Source organism: Chiloscyllium plagiosum, unplaced genomic scaffold, assembly GCF_037043375.1.
Source record: "Chiloscyllium plagiosum isolate Xiang-an unplaced genomic scaffold, Cpla_swu_hap1 HiC_scaffold_10, whole genome shotgun sequence".
NCBI classification, from domain to species: domain Eukaryota; kingdom Metazoa; phylum Chordata; class Chondrichthyes; order Orectolobiformes; family Hemiscylliidae; genus Chiloscyllium; species Chiloscyllium plagiosum.
Window position 1 is genome coordinate 107901818 of NW_028270148.1, and position 19096 is coordinate 107920913.

At 42.5% G+C, this 19096-nt stretch overlaps 1 long non-coding RNA gene across 1 annotated transcript in view; it reads right to left on the reverse strand.

Annotated features, from left to right (window-relative positions):
- Positions 1 to 4442: 4442 nt before the first annotated feature.
- The window catches only part of LOC148149059 (uncharacterized), a 38049-nt gene continuing 23395 nt past the window's right edge, over positions 4443 to 19096 (reverse strand). The window contains exon 3 of the long non-coding RNA XR_015758320.1: positions 4443 to 4498. This is a non-coding gene — a long non-coding RNA (uncharacterized LOC148149059). The remainder of the gene's footprint in view (positions 4499 to 19096) is intronic.

The following is a 19096-nucleotide window of genomic DNA, read 5'->3' on the forward strand; positions in this document are numbered from 1 at the left end:
CTAACTATTAACTGACTTATTGATTTTAGATGTGTATCACACAGTTATAATTTTGTCAGAGGGCAGACCACATAAGTTGTTCTTTTTCTGGTTATTTCATTTAGTCTTATTCCAAAAGTCTGTAAATTGACGACCAGGACAAAAATTATAATTGACATCATCTGTGGGAAATATTTTATAAAACAACAGGTCCAAATGAGGATTAAAGCCATGTGGTAATAAAATACAACAGTGAAGAATACAGGTCTCAGGATTTCTTGCACAAACAGCTGGGCTATATACTCTGCTGGGTCATTTTTTAAAACACATTTTGCTTGAAATAATTAGTCCCTTTCTCTACACATTGCCACTCAGTGCCAAAAGCCAGTATTCGTAAGACCAAACTGAACCCAACTCCATCCACACAGGAGCTAGTTACAGTGATCCACAGATTTCCCTAGGGGGGCGATTGCATCGCATCTGACTTCGACTCCACAAGATCAAGTAGGTGCTAATGGATTACAGTGTGGTCCGTAATGTGAGGTTGCAATCAAATTTGAGGCATCAATGTAAAGGTTTTTGTTTTGCAAGTTGCCATGAATGTTGAGCCATTTCAGGGGAAACAAGAAGGTGCAAAATAACTTTTTTTTTTCTTTGCCAGTGTTGCTGATCAGGGTGAAAGTAATGGGAATGGCCACCTTTTCCACACAGAGTAGATTTGTGTCAAAGATTAGGTCTGTGCCCTGCAACTTTAAATAAAAAAAGTGCATTAAGCTGAATAGGCTGTGGTTGTTTTCCCTGAATCATCAGGGGCTGAGGGGTGCCCTTATCTAAGTTTATAAAACCATAAGGGGCATGGATAAGGTAAATAGACAAGGTCTTTTCCCTGGGAGTTCAGAACTAGAGGGCATAGGTTTAGGGTGAGAGGGAAAAGGGACCTAAGGGGCAACTTTTTCACGCAGATGGTGGTGCGTGTATAGAATGAGCTGCCAGACGAAGTGGTGGAGGCTGGTATAATTACAGCATTTAAAAAGGCATCTGGATGGGTGTATGAATAGGAAAAGTTTAGAGGGATATGGAGCAAATGCTGGCAAATTGGACTAGATTCGTTTAGGATATCTGGTGGGCATGGACGATTTGGACAAAGGGTCTGTTTCCACGCTGTACAGCTCTACAACTCTATGAGGCCATGTGCCACTGATTCACCAGAGGTTCCTCAACACGGCAGATTCCATTTAATTAACAGGCTATTTCTTTTGAAACATGGATTTTAAGCACCTTTCCACTGAGGAGGTGTCTAGAGTAGTGTCCATTCTTGGGACCCAGCTCAAGAGCCCTCTTGCTGTGCATTCTACAATCCCAGATCCTGTGGATTTTTCATTATCTATTAATTGCGCGATGATGGCATGGACCAAAGCAAAACAGCAGTATGTATTGCAAAGATCAGGCAGAGCAGCAAGTCACTTGAAGAGATACCAACTTTGTTTGCGCATTCTGCAGGCAAAATTATTTGGTGTAAGTATAGTTTTCAGCCCAGGAACTCCTCAAAAAAGTTCTTAACACTGAGTTAATGCGTCCATGATTGGATGGCGCAGTGGCTCAGTAGTTAGCACTGCTGCCTCACAGCACCAGGGACCTGAGCTCAATTCCATCCTCGGGTGACTGTCTGTTTGGAGTTTGCACATTCTCTCCGTGTCTGCGTGGGCACCTCTGGGTCCTCCAGTTTCCTCCCACAATCCAAAGATGTGCAGGTTAGGTGAATTGGCTGTGTTAAATTGCCCATAGAGTCCAGGGATGTGCAAGGTAGGTGGTTTAGCCATAGGAAATGCAGTGTTATGGAGTAGGTAGATATGGGAGGGTTGCTGTTCATTCACAAAGCAGGCATTCTATGATAGCAGCAACTGGCATTTATAAATGTCAATACAGCACCCCAGAGCATTGAATGGAAGCTTTATCTGATGACAAATTGATGTTGAACTACAGGAAGTGTCTAAGAATTCAGTCAAAGTGGCAGATTTAATGTAGGGGCTTCAGGGAGGAGAAGGGAGTGGAGTTGTTTTAGGGAAGTGACTCCAGAAGATGGGGTCAAGATGGCCAAAGGTCACAAAGACAGACAGGTCTTCAGCAGCCACAGAAGAGTCATATCGGACTCAAAATATTAACTCTGCTTTCTCTCTCCAGAGGTGCTACCAGACCTGCTGAGTGTTTCGAGCACTTACTGTTTACTCTCCGCTGTCTGAGGGCCAGAGGTGTGTACAGTAAACTAAACCACTGAAATGGGTTTTAATTGGATTCATTAGCCTCCCCCTTTCTCATCTCTGGTTTGCTTTTTTCATTTGTTGCGGCTTCATCTCCACTGGGCAACAAGGGGGTTAACTAACCAGGTTCTTGACCTCTGCTGTGTTTCATCGAAGAGTGTAGAGCTTCTTAACACCAAAACAGATGTAAATCTGGCACGTCAGCTTGGTTTCCATGGCAACGCATACATTGAAATCATAGATATTCCAGCACAGAAGTCTGCCATTTGGGCCCACCACAATTTCTGTTGGTGTTCTTCCATTCCCAATCCCAGGGCCCTGCTGTTTCTCTCTACCCTTCGATATTTTTCTCCTCCAAGTGTTTATTTAATTCCCTCTTAAATGTCATGATTGATGAGCTTCAATTGCCACTTAAGTATTACCAGGAGTGCTAATGTATTCCATATTCCAATAATCCTTCGCAAAATTAAATCTTCCAACTCCTCCTTTATCCTTCCGGTAATAAACTCAGAGTTCTGCTCCTGTGTTACTGATTAATCTTAGGATGGTTTACCATCTAAAGCCACTCAACATATTTGGGAACGTTTTAAGGAATGTTCCTTAACCTTATGTTTGATAGTGAAATAATAAATTCATTTCCAATCTGCAGTCAAAAGTATATTTGTCAGTCTGAGTGGATATTGTCTACCTTCAATGGTTCCAATAGGTCTTTTGGAACAGGGAGAGAGAGGAGTCAATATTCACTGGCATCTCTTCCATTCACAGGGCAATTAAACTCCACCGAAAGTGACCTGTTTGAAAAGACATTGACACAAACCATCAAAAGTGGCAACAGGATGCCCTGAAGCAATTTTTTAAAAAACCCAGGATTTGAATAGATGTTACAATCAGATTAAATTATATTAAACTTATGTGGTACCCTGGTTGGACCACACTCAACCACAATTCAGTGGGTGGCAATGGGAATGTCACTGGACTACCAAATCCAAGATTCCAGCTCAATGTCCTGAGGACATGGTGGATAGTGAAGATTGAGTTTGATAAAATCAGGGCTAGAGAGCTGGTGACCATGGTGACTATTGTTATTAAAACCCCTTCTTGATCACTCATGTCCTTTAGGGAAGGAAACCTGCCATTCCTACCTGGTCTGCTCTGCACTTGACTCCAGACCCACAATAATGTGGTTAATGTGGTCAATTAGGAATGGACAATATATGCTGGTCTAGCCAGCGATACCCTGTGAACAAATAAATAAAAACAGTTCTGTTTGGTGGTCATAGAGAATATGAGCCATCTGGGGTATGAACAAAAAAAAGGATTCACAAGGATGACAAAGAATTGAGGAACATTGTTTGACCTTCTTAAGAACATTGGCACCTTCATGAAACCAATAGTGCGTCCTAACAAAGTGCATAACTCTGTTAGGACTTATGCACAATTTTGTACCTGGAGATCAGAAGTTGAACAAACCTCTCCAAAATGCAGCTTCATGCTCAGAAACAGTCATAAATCTAAGCAAAAATCATAGAATCCTTACAGTGCAGGAAGAGGTCATTTGGCCCATTGAATCCACACTGATTCTTTGAAGAGCATCTCACCCAGACCCAGCCCTATCCCCGTAATCCTGCATTTCCTGTGGCTATTCCACCCAGCCTACATGTCTCTGGACACTATAGGGCAATTTTTAGCATGGCCAGTCCAGCTAACTGCAAATCTTTGGACTGTGGGAGGAAACTGGAGCACCCGAAGGAAACCCACGCAGACACGGGGAGAATGTGCAAACTCCACACAGACAATCACCCGGTGGAATCAGACCCGGGCCCCTGGTGTTGTGAGGCAGCAGTGCTAACCACTGAGCCACCGTACCGCTCGTGTGGAACAGAGTCAAAATGCTGAACTGAGTCAGAAATCGACTTTTCTGTGCGAAAATGAACGATCTGATCAAAACGTCTCGAGAGTGGACAGTAATACTTAAAAACGATAGTACACCGCAAGCAAATGCGTAACGGAGTCAGGAAACCAACCTTGCATCAGAAAATCAAAAAGCAACAACATCCTCAGCAACGTCCAAAATTACAAAAATAATAGTACACCTCAAACCATGCATAACTGAGTGAGAAAATCACCTTTGCACTATTAAATCAAAGGTTTGCGCAAAAATGTGAGACTTTGACAAAAATAATAGTGGAACTCAGCAAAATGCATACCTCAGCCGAAAAGTCAACTTTCAGGAAAGCTTGAGCAGGTTAGGTTATGTTTTTCTGGAAAAGAGAAGATTGAGAAATGACCTGGTTGAGAGTTTTATAAGAACATTGGTGGCAAAGTCACTGGACTAGTGCACCCACAGCCCAGGTTAATGCAGCGTGCACACACGTTCAAAGCCCACCACAGCAGCTTGTGGAATTCGATTCATAATAACATCTAGAGTTTTAAAGCTTGTCTCAATCAATGATGACCAGAAAGCTATTCTTGATTTTTATAAAAACTCCATCCTCTGGAAATCTGCGAGCATTACCCGGGCTGGACTATATGTGACTCCCGACACACAACAATGTTCTTTATTGCTGTGGAGGGCATTTAGAGTAATTGGAGATCTTGAAAAAAAAGAATGAATTTGTTCAGATAGGTGCGATGAAATTGTTTCCAGTTAAGCGCATGTCTAAAATGTCAAACCGCACATATGACAGTCACCAAACAATCCAGGTGAAAGCAGGCCATTTGATTCATCAAGACCTTCCAAAGACCATCCCGCCAGACCCACCCTATCCCTGTAACCCCACATTTTGCTTGGCTAATCTACCCATATCTGGACACTCTGGGCAATTTAGCATGGCCAACCCACCTGACCTGCACATCTTTGGACTGAGGGACGAAACCGGAGCACCCGGAGGAAATCCACGCAGACACGGGGAGAATGTGCAAACTCCACACAGACAGTCACCCGAGGCTGGAATCGAACTTAGGACTGTGAGGCAGCAGTGCTAACCACAGAGCCAAGATATAGGAACTCAGACAAAATGTCTTTACCCAGAGAATGGTGAGAATGTGGGAGTTGCTACCACAGGGAGTGGTTGAGGTGAATAGTATAGATGCATTTACAGGACATTTAATGACCAGAGGGAGAAAGAAGCCAAAGGCTATAAGTTCTGTATAATCTGACAGACGTGTATCACTGCTCTCTTGAAAGCTCATTGCAACCAGAACAAATTAATTAGTTATAGAATGGAAGAACTGGTGTAAGGCATAATCGAGAAAATGCATCACTGAACACAAATTGGATTTGCTGTATTTTAGATGTCTGTAATTGTGGGTACTTGATGTGTCATTCAGCAGGAATCTTGAGAGGGTGGATGAACATACCAAAGACTCCGAGTAAGTAACTCTTTAGAGCTCAGCTTTTGGTGGCAATGTCATAACCTACATATTAAAGGAAAGACGCAAATTAATCTCACAAGCACGTTTAGATTCTTTATGACAACAAATTACTTGGAGCCAGCAATGACTGCTTTAGCTCCATGTGGCCCCATTCAGCCAGTTGTAGAGTCACAGAGACATACAGCATGGAAACAGGCCCTTCAGTCCAACCAGTCCGTGCTGAACACAATCCCAAACTAAACCAGTCCCACCTGCCTGCTCCTGGCACATATCCCTCCAAACCTTTCCTATTCATGTACTTATCCAAATATTTTTTAAATGCTGTAATTGTACCCACATCCACCACTTCCTCTGGAATTTCATTCCATCTGTGAACCACACTCTGTTTAAAAAACTTTGCCCCTCATGTCTTTTATAAATCTTTTTCCTCTCACCTTAAAAATGTGCCCCCTAGTCTTGAAAATACCCCTCCTAGGAAAGAGGCAACCACTGTTAACTCTATCTGCGCCCCTCATTATCTTATAAATTTCTCTGAGGTCGCCTCTCAACCTGCTATGCTCCCAGCCTATCCCGCCTTTCATTATAACTCAAGCCTTCCATTCCCGGCAACATCTCTGTAAATCTCCTCTGAACCCTCTCCAGCTTACTAATATCATTCGCATAACTGGCCGACCTGAACTGGGTGCAATATTCCAGAAGAAGCCTCGCCAATGTCCAGTATAACCCCAACATGACATCTCAACTCCAAACTGAGCCCAGCGCTAAGAACTGGATGGTCGCGGTTGCATTCAAAAGAGGTGGAAAGCTGTGGGTGAGAAAACTATTGGTGCAACTATCCTGCAAACTGTCCAAACATGCAAAGCCGACTTGTGACGCATGATGGTTGCTCTCTTGGGCACATTTTGATTTTATAAGAATATTGGGACGTATGAAGTGTTTGGGGGTGGGGTGAATGTTGGTGGTGATGGGTGAAAGTTGGACTTGGCACAGGCGTGTGAGAAAAAGCTGTTCTACCAATATTTCTATTTCAATCACCATTAAACGATCTCACTGGCTACTGTTGTATTTGATTAATGGCCAACAAGTAGCTTTAAAATATTGATTGCCTTCACAGCTGGATTAAGTACTTGGCAAAATAAGTCCACTGCCCAGTATATTTTGGATCAACCTGCATTGAAATTCTGCAGTTTGGCATTGAATAATTCCTTGCACTGACACGTTGCATTACCAAATATTAATATACATATTAATCATAATTCTTTGTTGTTTTTCCCCCGACATCAGCACTCACACTTAAATAGAGAACCTGCTGGCACAGGAAATGATGCAAACATTGCAGGAACTGTAACAAAACCACGATCTCAATGGACTTAGTCTCAGCAAACTCAGAACAGGTGTTAAAACCAAAGAAAATATATTTCAAGTGAGAACCAAAACCATTCAAAAATATTTTTAAATATGTTTTTCCTTAAGGAAACTTGCTGGCAAAGCCAGCTTGTGTTGGTTTTTTTTGAATGCTCTGCTGTAGATTAATTTAAAGCGGTAACGGGATTCAAGGTTAAATAGCGATCCGTTATTCTTGCTGAAGTCAGATACAAGGACGTGGGGAGCCATTCTGTCTGATGAGCTTAACCCATTATGGAAGGCAACATTGCTGTGCATTTTACATATCCCAGAGCAATGCGCAGATAACAAGAGATGTTAAATGTGCAACAGGTTTGCAGATTTGCCTACAAGTGTCTGATAAATACAAAATGCCCACACTCACCTTTACAGTTTGGCTTCTAACGGCTTCTATGGTATCTGCTTACTTTGCTCTGAGTCAACATCCAGGCTTAACTCAACAAACACAGTGAGCATAGATAAGTTACCAAGCACAGTTACCAAAAACACATAGTCAAACACAAAATAAATGAGCACTTGCCAGTGGCTCAGTGGTTAGCAATGCTGCCTCACAGCACCAGGGTTTGATTCCATCCTCTGACTGCTGTCTATGTAGAGTTGCACATTCTCCCCGTATCTGCATGGATTTCCTCCCACAGTCCAAAAATGTGCAGGTTAGGTGGATTGACAATGTTAAGTTCCTAATTAGTCCAGTGAAGAGCATTATTCCCACAGTGGATTAGCCGTGGGAAATGCAGGGTTATGGGGAGGGGGTGGGGTGTGGTGGGATGCTTTTTGAAAGGTTGATGTGGAATCGATGGGCCAAATGACCTGCTTCCATACTGTATGGATTCTATGATTCTAATCTGTTGCAAACTCAAATAAGAATAAGCCCCAGCACAACCACAGTTTTAAAGATAAATAAAATAAAACTGAGGGAAGGTACTGAAGAAAGATCACTGGACTCAAAACATTAACTCTATTTTCTATCCCCAGAAGCTGCCAGACCGGTTGAGTTTCTCCAGGTTTTTTTTGTGCGTTCCACTATTGAAGTGAATCCTGTTTTAAACACCATCCATTAGGAGATGATCCACCTTTCCAACTGATAAAGATTTTCTGTGTTATATCTTATCGGCAATCAATAATTGAGTTACTTTTCTCCTGACATAGTGACGGAAATCTTGTTGCAGGTTTTATTCTCATAAGATTGGGAGGAGGGCACATATGGAATGCATCAGGTTTCCCAACTGCATCACTGTGATATGATGGTGCATGAAAATTGCACGTGTGAGTTTTTAAACATTCGACACTGCAAATCCTGCAATTTCCAGTTGCAAATCTATATGACGTCATCATAATGGATGATGCTTAAGGCAAACTATTAAAGACATGTCTCTTTTCCATTATGAAGATACGTTGGTACTTTTAATTTCATTTACCACTGAACTGTAAGGTGCATGGTTGCATGCACATCTGTAGAGTGGCTTGAGAATTGAGAGGGAATTTAAATCTGACCTCCTTCATGTCTCTCACTTCACAAATCAGACAATCCAGTTGTTTCCTGTAGTCAGCGCTGAAAATGTATTGCTGGAAAAGCGCAGCAGGTCAGGCAGCATCCAGGGAACAGGAGAATCGACGTTTCGGGCATAAGCCCTTCTTCAGGAAGGGTTTCCTGTAGTCAGCCATCTTCGGATTTAGAATAACCAATCCTAGACTTACAGTTGAACAATCCTCACCATCATTTTAAAAAAAAATCTGAAAGAATTGCTGCTGCTGTAAAACAGAAACAAAGATAAAAATTGCTGGCAAAGATCAGCAGGTCTGGCAGCATCTGTGGAGAGAAATCAGTGTTAACGTTTTGGGTCGAGTGACTGTTCCTCAGAACTTGTTTCTCATCACTGGACTGTAGCTTAAACAAAAGACTTAGCAGCGTATTAACAGTAGAATAACTTATTAGATCAAAATTAAACAACAAAGTAAAACTAATTGGTCTATGCTATCAACCCAAAAATCTTTGTTTTCAGCCCCATTCATACAAAAGACAGACAAACAAACACAGTTCAGGGATAATTAAATAAAAATAAGAACATTGGCAGATTAATTCAATGGTTTTCATGATGGCTTGCTTCACAGATACCAGTTTATTGACTGATTTTTTTTTTGAAGATGTTTATCAGTTCACTCAGATAGAGGCAGTCATACTTAAAACTTCAGTTTCTATTGCCTAAACCTCCAAGAGCTGATAAAGGAGGTTCGGCTGAGAGCTTTCAAATCTTTATGGTGCAGTATCAACAACGAGATTCCTTCTCCAAGGAACCAAAGTCCAAAACCCAATTCAAACACGGACCACTCTCTGACAGATTGACCATCTCCTCCATGAAGTTGCAGTTATCATTCAATATCTTCCTTCTACTGGGCATAATGTTTCTTCCAGACTTGCTGGAACCAATTTCCAAGTACTGACCATATTAACTACCAATTTTTGCTATTGTTTAAATGTAATGCTCTTGCCCAGTGACAAAGCGTCTGAACCTTTTGATCAGGGACCAACTTGCAAATAAATTTAACTTTCATATCTCCAATATTGGAGGGTTACTTGATGTATATCTTTAATCTTAAGTGCAATGCCCCTCATACTATGTAGATATACTATTGTTGACCATAGTTCATCCTTTGATAATGTAGTGTCACTTGGACCAATGTTTGTGATGACGTAGATGTCAAAGTGCCATGATAATATGGTCTGGATTACCCAGTTCCAATTTGAAAACTTTAGGGTTTTCCTCTATTGTAACCCAGTTAATAGATGAATCAATTACAACAAGGGCTCTGTTCCCTCCTGTTCTTCAAATAATAAGATGGGAACTTTTATTTCCATCAGAGCTGGCCAGTAGAACATTATTGGCTTAGCATTTTATAGAGAGTAGGCCTCCAATATTCTGGAAGGATTTTCTCAGTACTACATTGAAGCCAGTCTAGATTATAGTGCTAATGTTTGCCAAGGCTTTAAGTGTCATTAAGGCATTATAAATAATCAAGTTCACTATAAAGTAATACACCTTTATCTGTTTTTTTGCAAACTGAAAGCTTCCTTTAATTGCTTGCAATTGGTTAATAAGAAAGGAATAAATTGACTTTCAGTTCAAAAACCCCACTCATTTCCTGCAGCTCTCAGGACTGTGGCTAAACCATGTTTTTCTGTTTGCAAAATTTACAACCTCTTTATCTCAACCTGTGTTTGAAAAGTACAACGATGGAACATTAAAGACTGGGCTGAAATATTATAGCTCTAAGCATGTCTGACAATTGTATAAATCAGCCAAGAACACAACTCTTATATCTTTCAATAGCTGAACTTTTCGAACACTGTTATTTAATCAGAGTCAATAAAATGTTGAAAGATTTAAGCTGGCTAGATTATTTTAAAAGGCATTGCATCCTGCTTGACCTGTTTTATCAGAACATTGTCGCAGTTTCTTTTCAGGACAGAATTCTTTCTCTACCAATTGTTTGCTCCACACCCCCCTTCTAACTCCTGACCTTTGATAAGTACCTACTCCATGCAGGGATATGGTTCAGTCCATTCCAGTTGCTTGTGATCACTTGCCCAAAGTTAAAATTTCTACAGTTGCCCACAAATTACTCTCTTGTTGGTGGGTTTGTGTTGGAGATTCCCGCACCGTCAAAGTTAATTCAGTGCTGTTTCCTGCCGGAACTGACACTGTTGTCTTCTTCAGCTTCTCTGCATTGAGGCAGGTCCAACCCACCCTCCAGCCACAAGATAGGGTAAGGAGATGGGCCCAACTCCTTCTGCCCTTGGGAACAATCTGATCCAACTGCCCAGCCAACTGAGTCATGACGCCCCAGACAGGTTACAGTGCACACACATTTGCATCCATATTATAGAGTCATGCAGCATGGAAACAGACCCTTCTGCCCAACTCGTCCACGTCGACCAGGTTTCTTAAACTCAACTAGTCCCACTTGGCTCATATCCCTCAAGGGAAAGTGAGGACTGCAGATGCTGGAGATCAGCGTTTGAGAGTGTGTTGCTGGAAAAGCACAGCAGGTCAGGGAGAATCCGAGGAGCAGGAGGATCGACATTTTGGGAATAAGCTCTTCATCAGGAATGACGGGCTTAAGCCTGATATGTTGACTCTCCTGTTCCTCTAATACAGCCTGACCTGCTATGCTGTTCCAGCACCACACTCTCAACTCATATCTCTCCAGACCTTTCCTATCAATATGCTTGTTCAAATGTCTTTATAATCGCACCAGCTTCCACCACTTCCTCCGTCAGGTCATACACGTACCATCTTCTGTGTGAAAATGCTGCTCCTAGGGTCCCTTTTAAATCTTTCCCCTCTCATCTTAAATCTATGCTCATTAGTTTTCGACTCCCCTACCCTGGGAAAAAGAGCTTGATTATTCTTCTTATCCGTACCCCTCCTGCTTTTCTAAACCTCTATAAGGTCACTCCACAGCCTCCCACAGGCTGTAGCCTGTCCTGATAACTCAAACACCCCAGCCTCAGTAATATTTTCTGCACCCTCTCCAGTTTCATAACATTCTTCCTATAGCAGGGTTACTCGAATTATATGCAATACTCCAAAAGTGACCTTATCAATATCTTGTAACATGACATCCCAACTCCTGCACTCAATCCTCTGACCAATGAAGGCAGCTGGACCTCATGGAATCTGAGTTCCCTGACTGGGGCTGTTAATCTGACAAACACCTTCTTCACTACCCCATCATCCTGTGTTAGTAGAGGTTTTAATTTCCTTTTCGTTGCATGCTTGACCAAGAATCTCTGTTCTTACCATGTCACATTGGTGCCATATTAGAAAGATTTGCAGACTGCTACTCAACTGAGTTAACCATTCACCAAGTCACCCTTTATTTACACATGAACAGTCCTTGACATTGGTACTGGCTCAATCAGAGTCAGGTACCAGAGTGTCAGTATCTCCAACACTCGTCCTTTTAATCTGTCAGCCAGGGCTCCCTGATTGCACCAGATTAATGGCCCCAAATTAGGGAACTCAGATTTTATGGGGTCCAACTAGCTGACGTCATTACAATCACTGCATCAATCTGCTGGGCCGCGGTATAAATACACCAAGAGCTCTGAAGGAGAGTCATCGCACTTAAAACATTAACTGTTTCTCTCTCCACAGGTGCCATCAGACCTGCTGAGTTTTTCCAGCTTTCTCTGTGTCTGTTGTAAATATGCCTTCCTTGGTCATCCAGTCCTGGTTCAAAGGTGATGATTAGCATCCACTGAACCATAAGATTCCAATTCACTTGCCAGGCAAATTGGGTTTGGAGAAATACTTTTAGGGAGGAGAGGATCAACTGATAATCAAAAGTGAGGAGATGTAAAGAGGCAGATTTGAAGTAATAACACAGAGAACCAATTTTACTGTGTTTACCTCCTCAAAAATGAAAGTTAATTTTTCTATCCCCCTTTGAACCCATTCAAAACCCACCTCCTTGTACACAGGCCTTTAGTGCTGGCAGTTAGATGACCATAGGGCGACAAGAGAGCCGAGTCTGATCTTGTGCTCGCCCTCACAGACTGACAGAATGGCTGCAACACTGATGGGGGCCATTCAGCCTGTCATATCTGTACTAGCTCTCCAAATGAGCAAACCACCTACCATTCCCCCACCTTCTGCCTGAAAACACTATACCTTGCCTATGTTACTTTTGTTCCTGAGATGACACCATGTGGGGCGATATTTCTCTGTACTCCTGTGCTTGAGTATGTGACAATAAACCTAATTCTAAAAACTCTACATTTTTCCTATTTCTTTAATAATCCAATTCCCTCTGAGGTGCCTTTACTAAGCCATGCAGTTCATTCAAAAGTTTAACCACTCATTGCCTGAAACGTTTCTCCTCAAATCACCACTACATATTTTTGCCAATTACCTTCAATCTATGCCCTCTTATTCTCAATCCTTCATCAATTTGTCCCAATCCACTCACCTCATGATTGTCAGAGCTCCTTTCAACCTGCTCTTTTCCAAGGAACTCTTTTCCAACTTCTCCAACCCATCGGTGTAACTGAAGCCCAACACCACTGTAATTATTCACGTGGATCTTTGCTGCACTCTTTCTAATGCTTTCATATCTTTCCTAAAGTGTGAATCCCAATGCTCCAGCTGAATCCAAACCAGTGTCTCATAAAATTTGATCATCACAGAATTGTTACAATGCATCCTTCGTGCCATTATGGTGATATTTGCTTTCCTAATGGTTTAGTGCCATTCTTCAACATTAGCTCCCAGTCTCCTGCACTCAATGCTTCTTTCAATGAAGCCTAGGGTACTATCTCCTTCATTTAGGACACAGAACATAGAACAAGAGAGCATGGGAATGGGCCCTTCAGCCCATGATGTTGTGCCAAACATGACACCAATTGAACTAATCCCTTCTGCCTGCCCTTGGTCAATATCCCTCCATTCCTTGCATATTCCTGTGCATATCTGAAAAGCCCCTTAAATGCCCTTAGCATCCCTTATTGCCCTCTCAACCAGTCATGCCTCCTTCAATGAATTGTGGCTTAAAGCCACTTAGGCTTGCCTTCCGAGAGATGATCAGGGCCTGCTTCCAATTCTGAAGAAGGTTTATCAAATTGTGAGTTAAACTCTGTCCATGCACAAGGTGAGTGTGTCTGCCATTTTGACATTTTCACTTCAGGTTTCCAGCACTCTGCCTTCACTCTTTCTAAACTAAAGGCACCAGGGCTGACTCTCACATCCTAACATTGCCCTGGAATCCAATCAGCTTACTGAGGCTGGATTAAGAATGGATTCAGTCATCTTCCCAGTCAGTGTAGCTCAGCCAGTCAGTGAGTGGGCACTCTGAAGCACCGCAGGCAGTTTAACAGATAGCCATCGAGTCTAAATCACTTGGCATTGCTGCCTGACGTATCTTGTGAAAATGACAGGCTGCCTGGAACTGAACTGGGCTACCATCTCATGCAGCTATTTCAACAATCGCTTTTTGTGGTGCAACTTGAAAAGATTTAAAAGGTGCAAATAAATTAATGTCGCCTCGAGCACCATATGTCACAACTTTGCAATTTGAAAAGAAAGCTGAATTGAAAATACCTCAGCTCCTGATAAGTCTGACATGTGTTCACCGAGAGGACAAATGTGGATGCTTTGGACAAACATTAAGCACCGAGGGAAAAGGCATTGATTGTAATGACATGCTTCGTGAGCGCAGTTCTGAAGCCAATGCAATGACTGATGTGGCCCAAGCTCTTAACTCCTTGCTCTGGAAAGAAAATGAAGTGAAAATGCTTAACCAATGTCTCAGTAAGTACCCGTTGGTCCAGTGAGGACATTGGATATTAGGGCACGCTGAGGTATTGTTTGTATATGGTAGATCATTAACAGTCAAGCCAAAAGTGCAGGAGCTACACAATGTAACATTTAGCCAGTGGTAATTATGCCTCAATTGCCATAGAGGAATAGAAGTAGGCCATTTGGCCCTTTAAACCTGGTGCACCATTTATACAAACCATGACCTTCCCTCCAAACATGCATCTCAAATCCCTAACCCTTAACTCCTTTACCTTGGCAAAAAAAAAATAATCTCAGTTTTGAAATTTTAAATTGATCGTTCCTCAACAGCTTTCTCAGGGAAGAGTTTTAAGATTTTCACTAACCTGTTTGTTAAGAAGTGCTTTCAGAGATCACTCTCTCCTGGTCCAGGTGTGAGTTTAAAGATCCGTCCTTTTATTCTAGAAAAGAGCAAGTAGTTTCTCTCTATCCAAAGGTCATGTTGCGGCTGTACAGGACATTGGTTAGGCCACTGTTGGAATATTGCGTGCAATTCTGGTCTCCTTCCTATCGGAAAGATGTTGTGAAACTTGAAAGGGTTCAGAAAAGATTTACAAGGATGTTGCCAGGGTTGGAGGATCTGAGCTACAGGGAGAGGCTGAACAGGTGGGGCTGTTTTCCCTGGAGCATCGGAGGCTAAGGAGTGACCTTATAGAGGTTTACAAAATTATGAGGGGCATGGATAGGATAAATAGACAAAGTCTTTTCCCTGGGGTCGGGGAGTCCAGAACTAGAGGGCATAGGTTTAGGGTGAGAGGGGAAAGATATAAAAGAAACCTACGGGGCAACTTTTTCACGCAGAGGGTGGTACGTGTATGGAATGAGCTGCCAGGGGATGTGGTGGAGGCTGGTACAATTACAACATTTAAGAGGCATTTGGATGGGTATATGAATAGGAAGGGTTTGGAGGGATATGGGCCGGGTGCTGGCAGGTGGGACTAGATTGGATTGGGATATCTGGTCGGCGTATACGGGTTGGACCGAAGGGTCTGTTTCCATGCTGTACATCTCTATGACTCTATGACTCTATGCTATCAAATCTTTTGTTGATCATAGAATTATCATCAAAGATCACTTCAAATATTTAACACAAGCAGAAATTGGGCCTTTTGATTGCACGTCTACAGAAATATTTCATGGTAGTCCCATTATAATGACCTCAAGGAAAGGTTCACTTTAAATGCGTCATGGTGTCTATCATTTCCAATGGCTAGTGAACAGAAAACCCCGACGTTCACCCAGACAGACTTTAACGTACATTATAAGGGACAAGGAGGAAAAATTAGGAAATTGGAGGCAGCCATTTGGCCCCTTGTGCCTTCCCTGACATTCAACTAGATCATGGCTGATTTTCTATCTCTATGCTTCTTTTCCAGATTATCCCTGAATGGGTGCCAGCACGGAGCAAGTAGGGAACCTCATAAGAAGGGCATTAACACGCAGGCAGCTGACAGGTATCTAATTCATTGGCGAGTTCGACCAAAGGGTCTATTTCCGTTCTGTACAACCACATGACTCTAATTTCCCAACTCAGATAGCTACCTCTAAGGCAAATTGACATTCACAGTCTTGGCTGAAACTATTTCCGAGAATGATATAGGAATGACGGTGGTCAGTTTTACTCCACAGCGGTTGACTCTTCACTGTCTTCGGTAATGCAAGGGCAAATTGAGACAGGCAGCAAATGTTACCCTCACCAGTGACACCCATACCCCATTCACGAGTCAAAGGAAGAAAACAATCTTGAAGGATACCATTCCCATTCTGCGAGGCAATACTGATATCCAAACAACACAAATAAACCAAGAACACAAGAAACCGGAGTAGCTGTAGGACATTTGCTTCCTCAAGTTGACTCCACTATCATGGTTGGTCAGCTTGCTGCCTCAACTCCCATTTCCTGTCTGCTATCAGATCCCTCAAGCTAATATCTGACAAACCTCGCCTTGAGTGTTACAGTGGGTGATCCCGAATCCTCTGGGAAAGGGAATTCCACTGTCCCGTGACCTTCTGAGAGCACATGATTCCTCTTCAGCTCCTTCTTAAAGGAGAAACCCCCTAATTTTAAAAACTACTTCATCCCCACGAGGTGAAAGACCTTGTTGGCTTTCAACCTGACAATTCTCCTCAGGATCTTTCACCTTTCAATAAGATAGCCTCTCATTCTTCCAAATTCCAATGGGTACAGACCCAACCTGTCCTCTTAGGATGAGGTAAGGAAAGGCAACAATGTCTATTGAAAAAAAATTAAAAAACAAAAACCATGATTAATGAACTATTGTAGCTGAAAACAAAAAAAAAAATGCTGAAGATCACAGCGGGTCAAGCAGCATCCTTGGAGAGGGAGCAAGCTAATGGTTTGAGTCTTTGATGACCTTTCATAGAGCTGACATGAAGTGTGGAGGGGGCAGCATTTATGCAATGGTGGCAGAGAGAGGTGGAGTGCTGGGGGTGAAAGGGTGTTGATAATTCAGATTAAATAATCGGAATGTGAAAATGACAGAACAATGGTGCGTCTAACTGGCAGACTGGAAAGAACAGACAATGTCACTGAAGTGAGAGAGGAGATAGGACGTGGTGACAGAGAATATAACAAGTAAAGCTAAACGAAAGGGAAGGAATGGGAGTGGGTTCCCAGTTTGAAGGCGTTGAACTCAATATTAAGTCCAGAAGGCTGTAAAATGCCCAGTCTGAAGCTGAGATGCTGGTCTTCCAACCTTCACTGTGATTCACTGGAGCATTGCAGCATGCTGAGGACAGACACATGCGCAAGCGAGCAGGATGCTGTGTTAAAATGATCGGCTACCGGAAGATTTATGCAATAGTGTTGGGGTGGAGTGCTGGGGAGAAAGGGTGCTGATTGTGCGGATATTTTGCTCCGAGCATGTACCTGGTTTTTATCATGCATTAACTTGTTCCGTAGACTCATTCAAGCAGAGAGGATTGGTGTCAGCATCCTTTTATCACAACCCTGCATCGTATGGAGCTGTCAAGTGAAGTGAAACTTCTCTGATTTGCCTCCCCTGCAGTAATATTCTTTCTAGAGTAAGGAGATCAAACTGTACCCAATAATTCAGATGCCATCTCACAGCTGTAGCGACATTTCCATTCTTGTATACTTGATTCCCACTTGTAATAAATGCCAACAGTCCATTCACCTTCCTCATCCCTTACTGAGTCTGCATACCAACCTTGTCTAATTCATAAAAATGGAAAGATCACATGGTCATTATCACAGTGATCATTTGGAGCCTGGTTGTTTGCACTTCTGCCATTTAATTATCTTTGGAAATGCAAATAGACAGTTAGATGTCTTTGAACATTTTACATAGAATCCCTACAGGAAACAGGCCCTTCAACCCAGCAGGTCCACATCAACCCTTCAAAGTATATCTCACCTGGACCCCATTCCCCTATTACTCTACATTTATCCCTGACTAATGCGCCTAACCTACACATCCCTGAGTACTATGGGCAATTCACCTAACCTGCACATCTTTGGATTGTAGGAGGAAACCCACGCAGACACAAGGAGAATGTGCAAACTCAGACAGCCGCCCAAGGCTGGAATCAAACCCACAATCCTGGCACTGTGAGGCAGCAGTGCTAACCACTGGGCCACCATGCCACCCTCTTAAAAGGCACTATTAAAACAAAAAGCCTGTCCTTCTGTTTCATAGGAGATATTGAAACAGTCCTGATGGAGTAATTAAGGTGAAACAGTTTCCACTGGCAGCTTCATTGACAGTGACAGGACACAGACAGACAATAAGTTGCAAACAATGAAGAGGCAAACTGTTCTTTCTTTCTAAATATAAACACACTGAATTACATCCAGGAATGCACTGCCCGAGAATAAAATTGGAAATTTGCATAGAATTTTCCCCTGCCTTAAGCAACATGGGTAATGGTAAGGGATTTGGGACAACACATTGAAAATTTTAAAAACTGATTCTCAATATCGAGATCTTTCTTTCACTTCTCTCCTTATGGTTTCAAAGGTGAGGTCAGAATCTCAACAATAAATGGTGATCACCTTGTTTTCGTGCATTTGCATCTTACTTATAGTCCAGCTCGCTCTTGAGAAACCAGACATCGATATTTCCCAAAGTCAGAACAGTTACTTGTCAGCTGCAGTTTCTTCAGGCCTCCACATTAATGTCCTTTCAACATCATGGCCTTAAATGGTGTACAGGCAGTGTCCTTCTCCCTCCCCCAGCTACCAAAGTAGGCATTAGCAAATCAACAATTATCCTGGCTCATCCCAGCCCAACTCAGAATCCATGTTCTCCCTTTCAGGAGTTCAGTTTTGGACCTCAGGGAAACCTTTGACATCATCTTCTTTCCTTTCTGCATAGGAAGACACAACCCGCTCACACATCTACACAGGATGCAACTGGCATTCATATTTTCGCTTTCTGAGAGACTGTACGTGGAAGCTCCTAACTTGCAGCATCTGAAAAGGAGTTAAATGATGTATTAAAGGGTGTTAAATACAGCACCAGCTGCTTCTACTCTGAAAGGTCTCAGCAGCGAGAGAATTTCTCTACTCCTGCCTCATGATTATATGAGTCAAGATTAGAATGGTGCTGGAAAAGCACAGCAGGTCAGGCAGCATCCTCATTCCTGATGAAGGGTTCCTGCCCGAAATGTCACTTTTCCTGCTCCTCGGATGCAGCCCGACTTGCTGTGCTTTTCCAGCACCACTCTAATCTTGAGTCTAATCTCCAGCATCACTTTTGC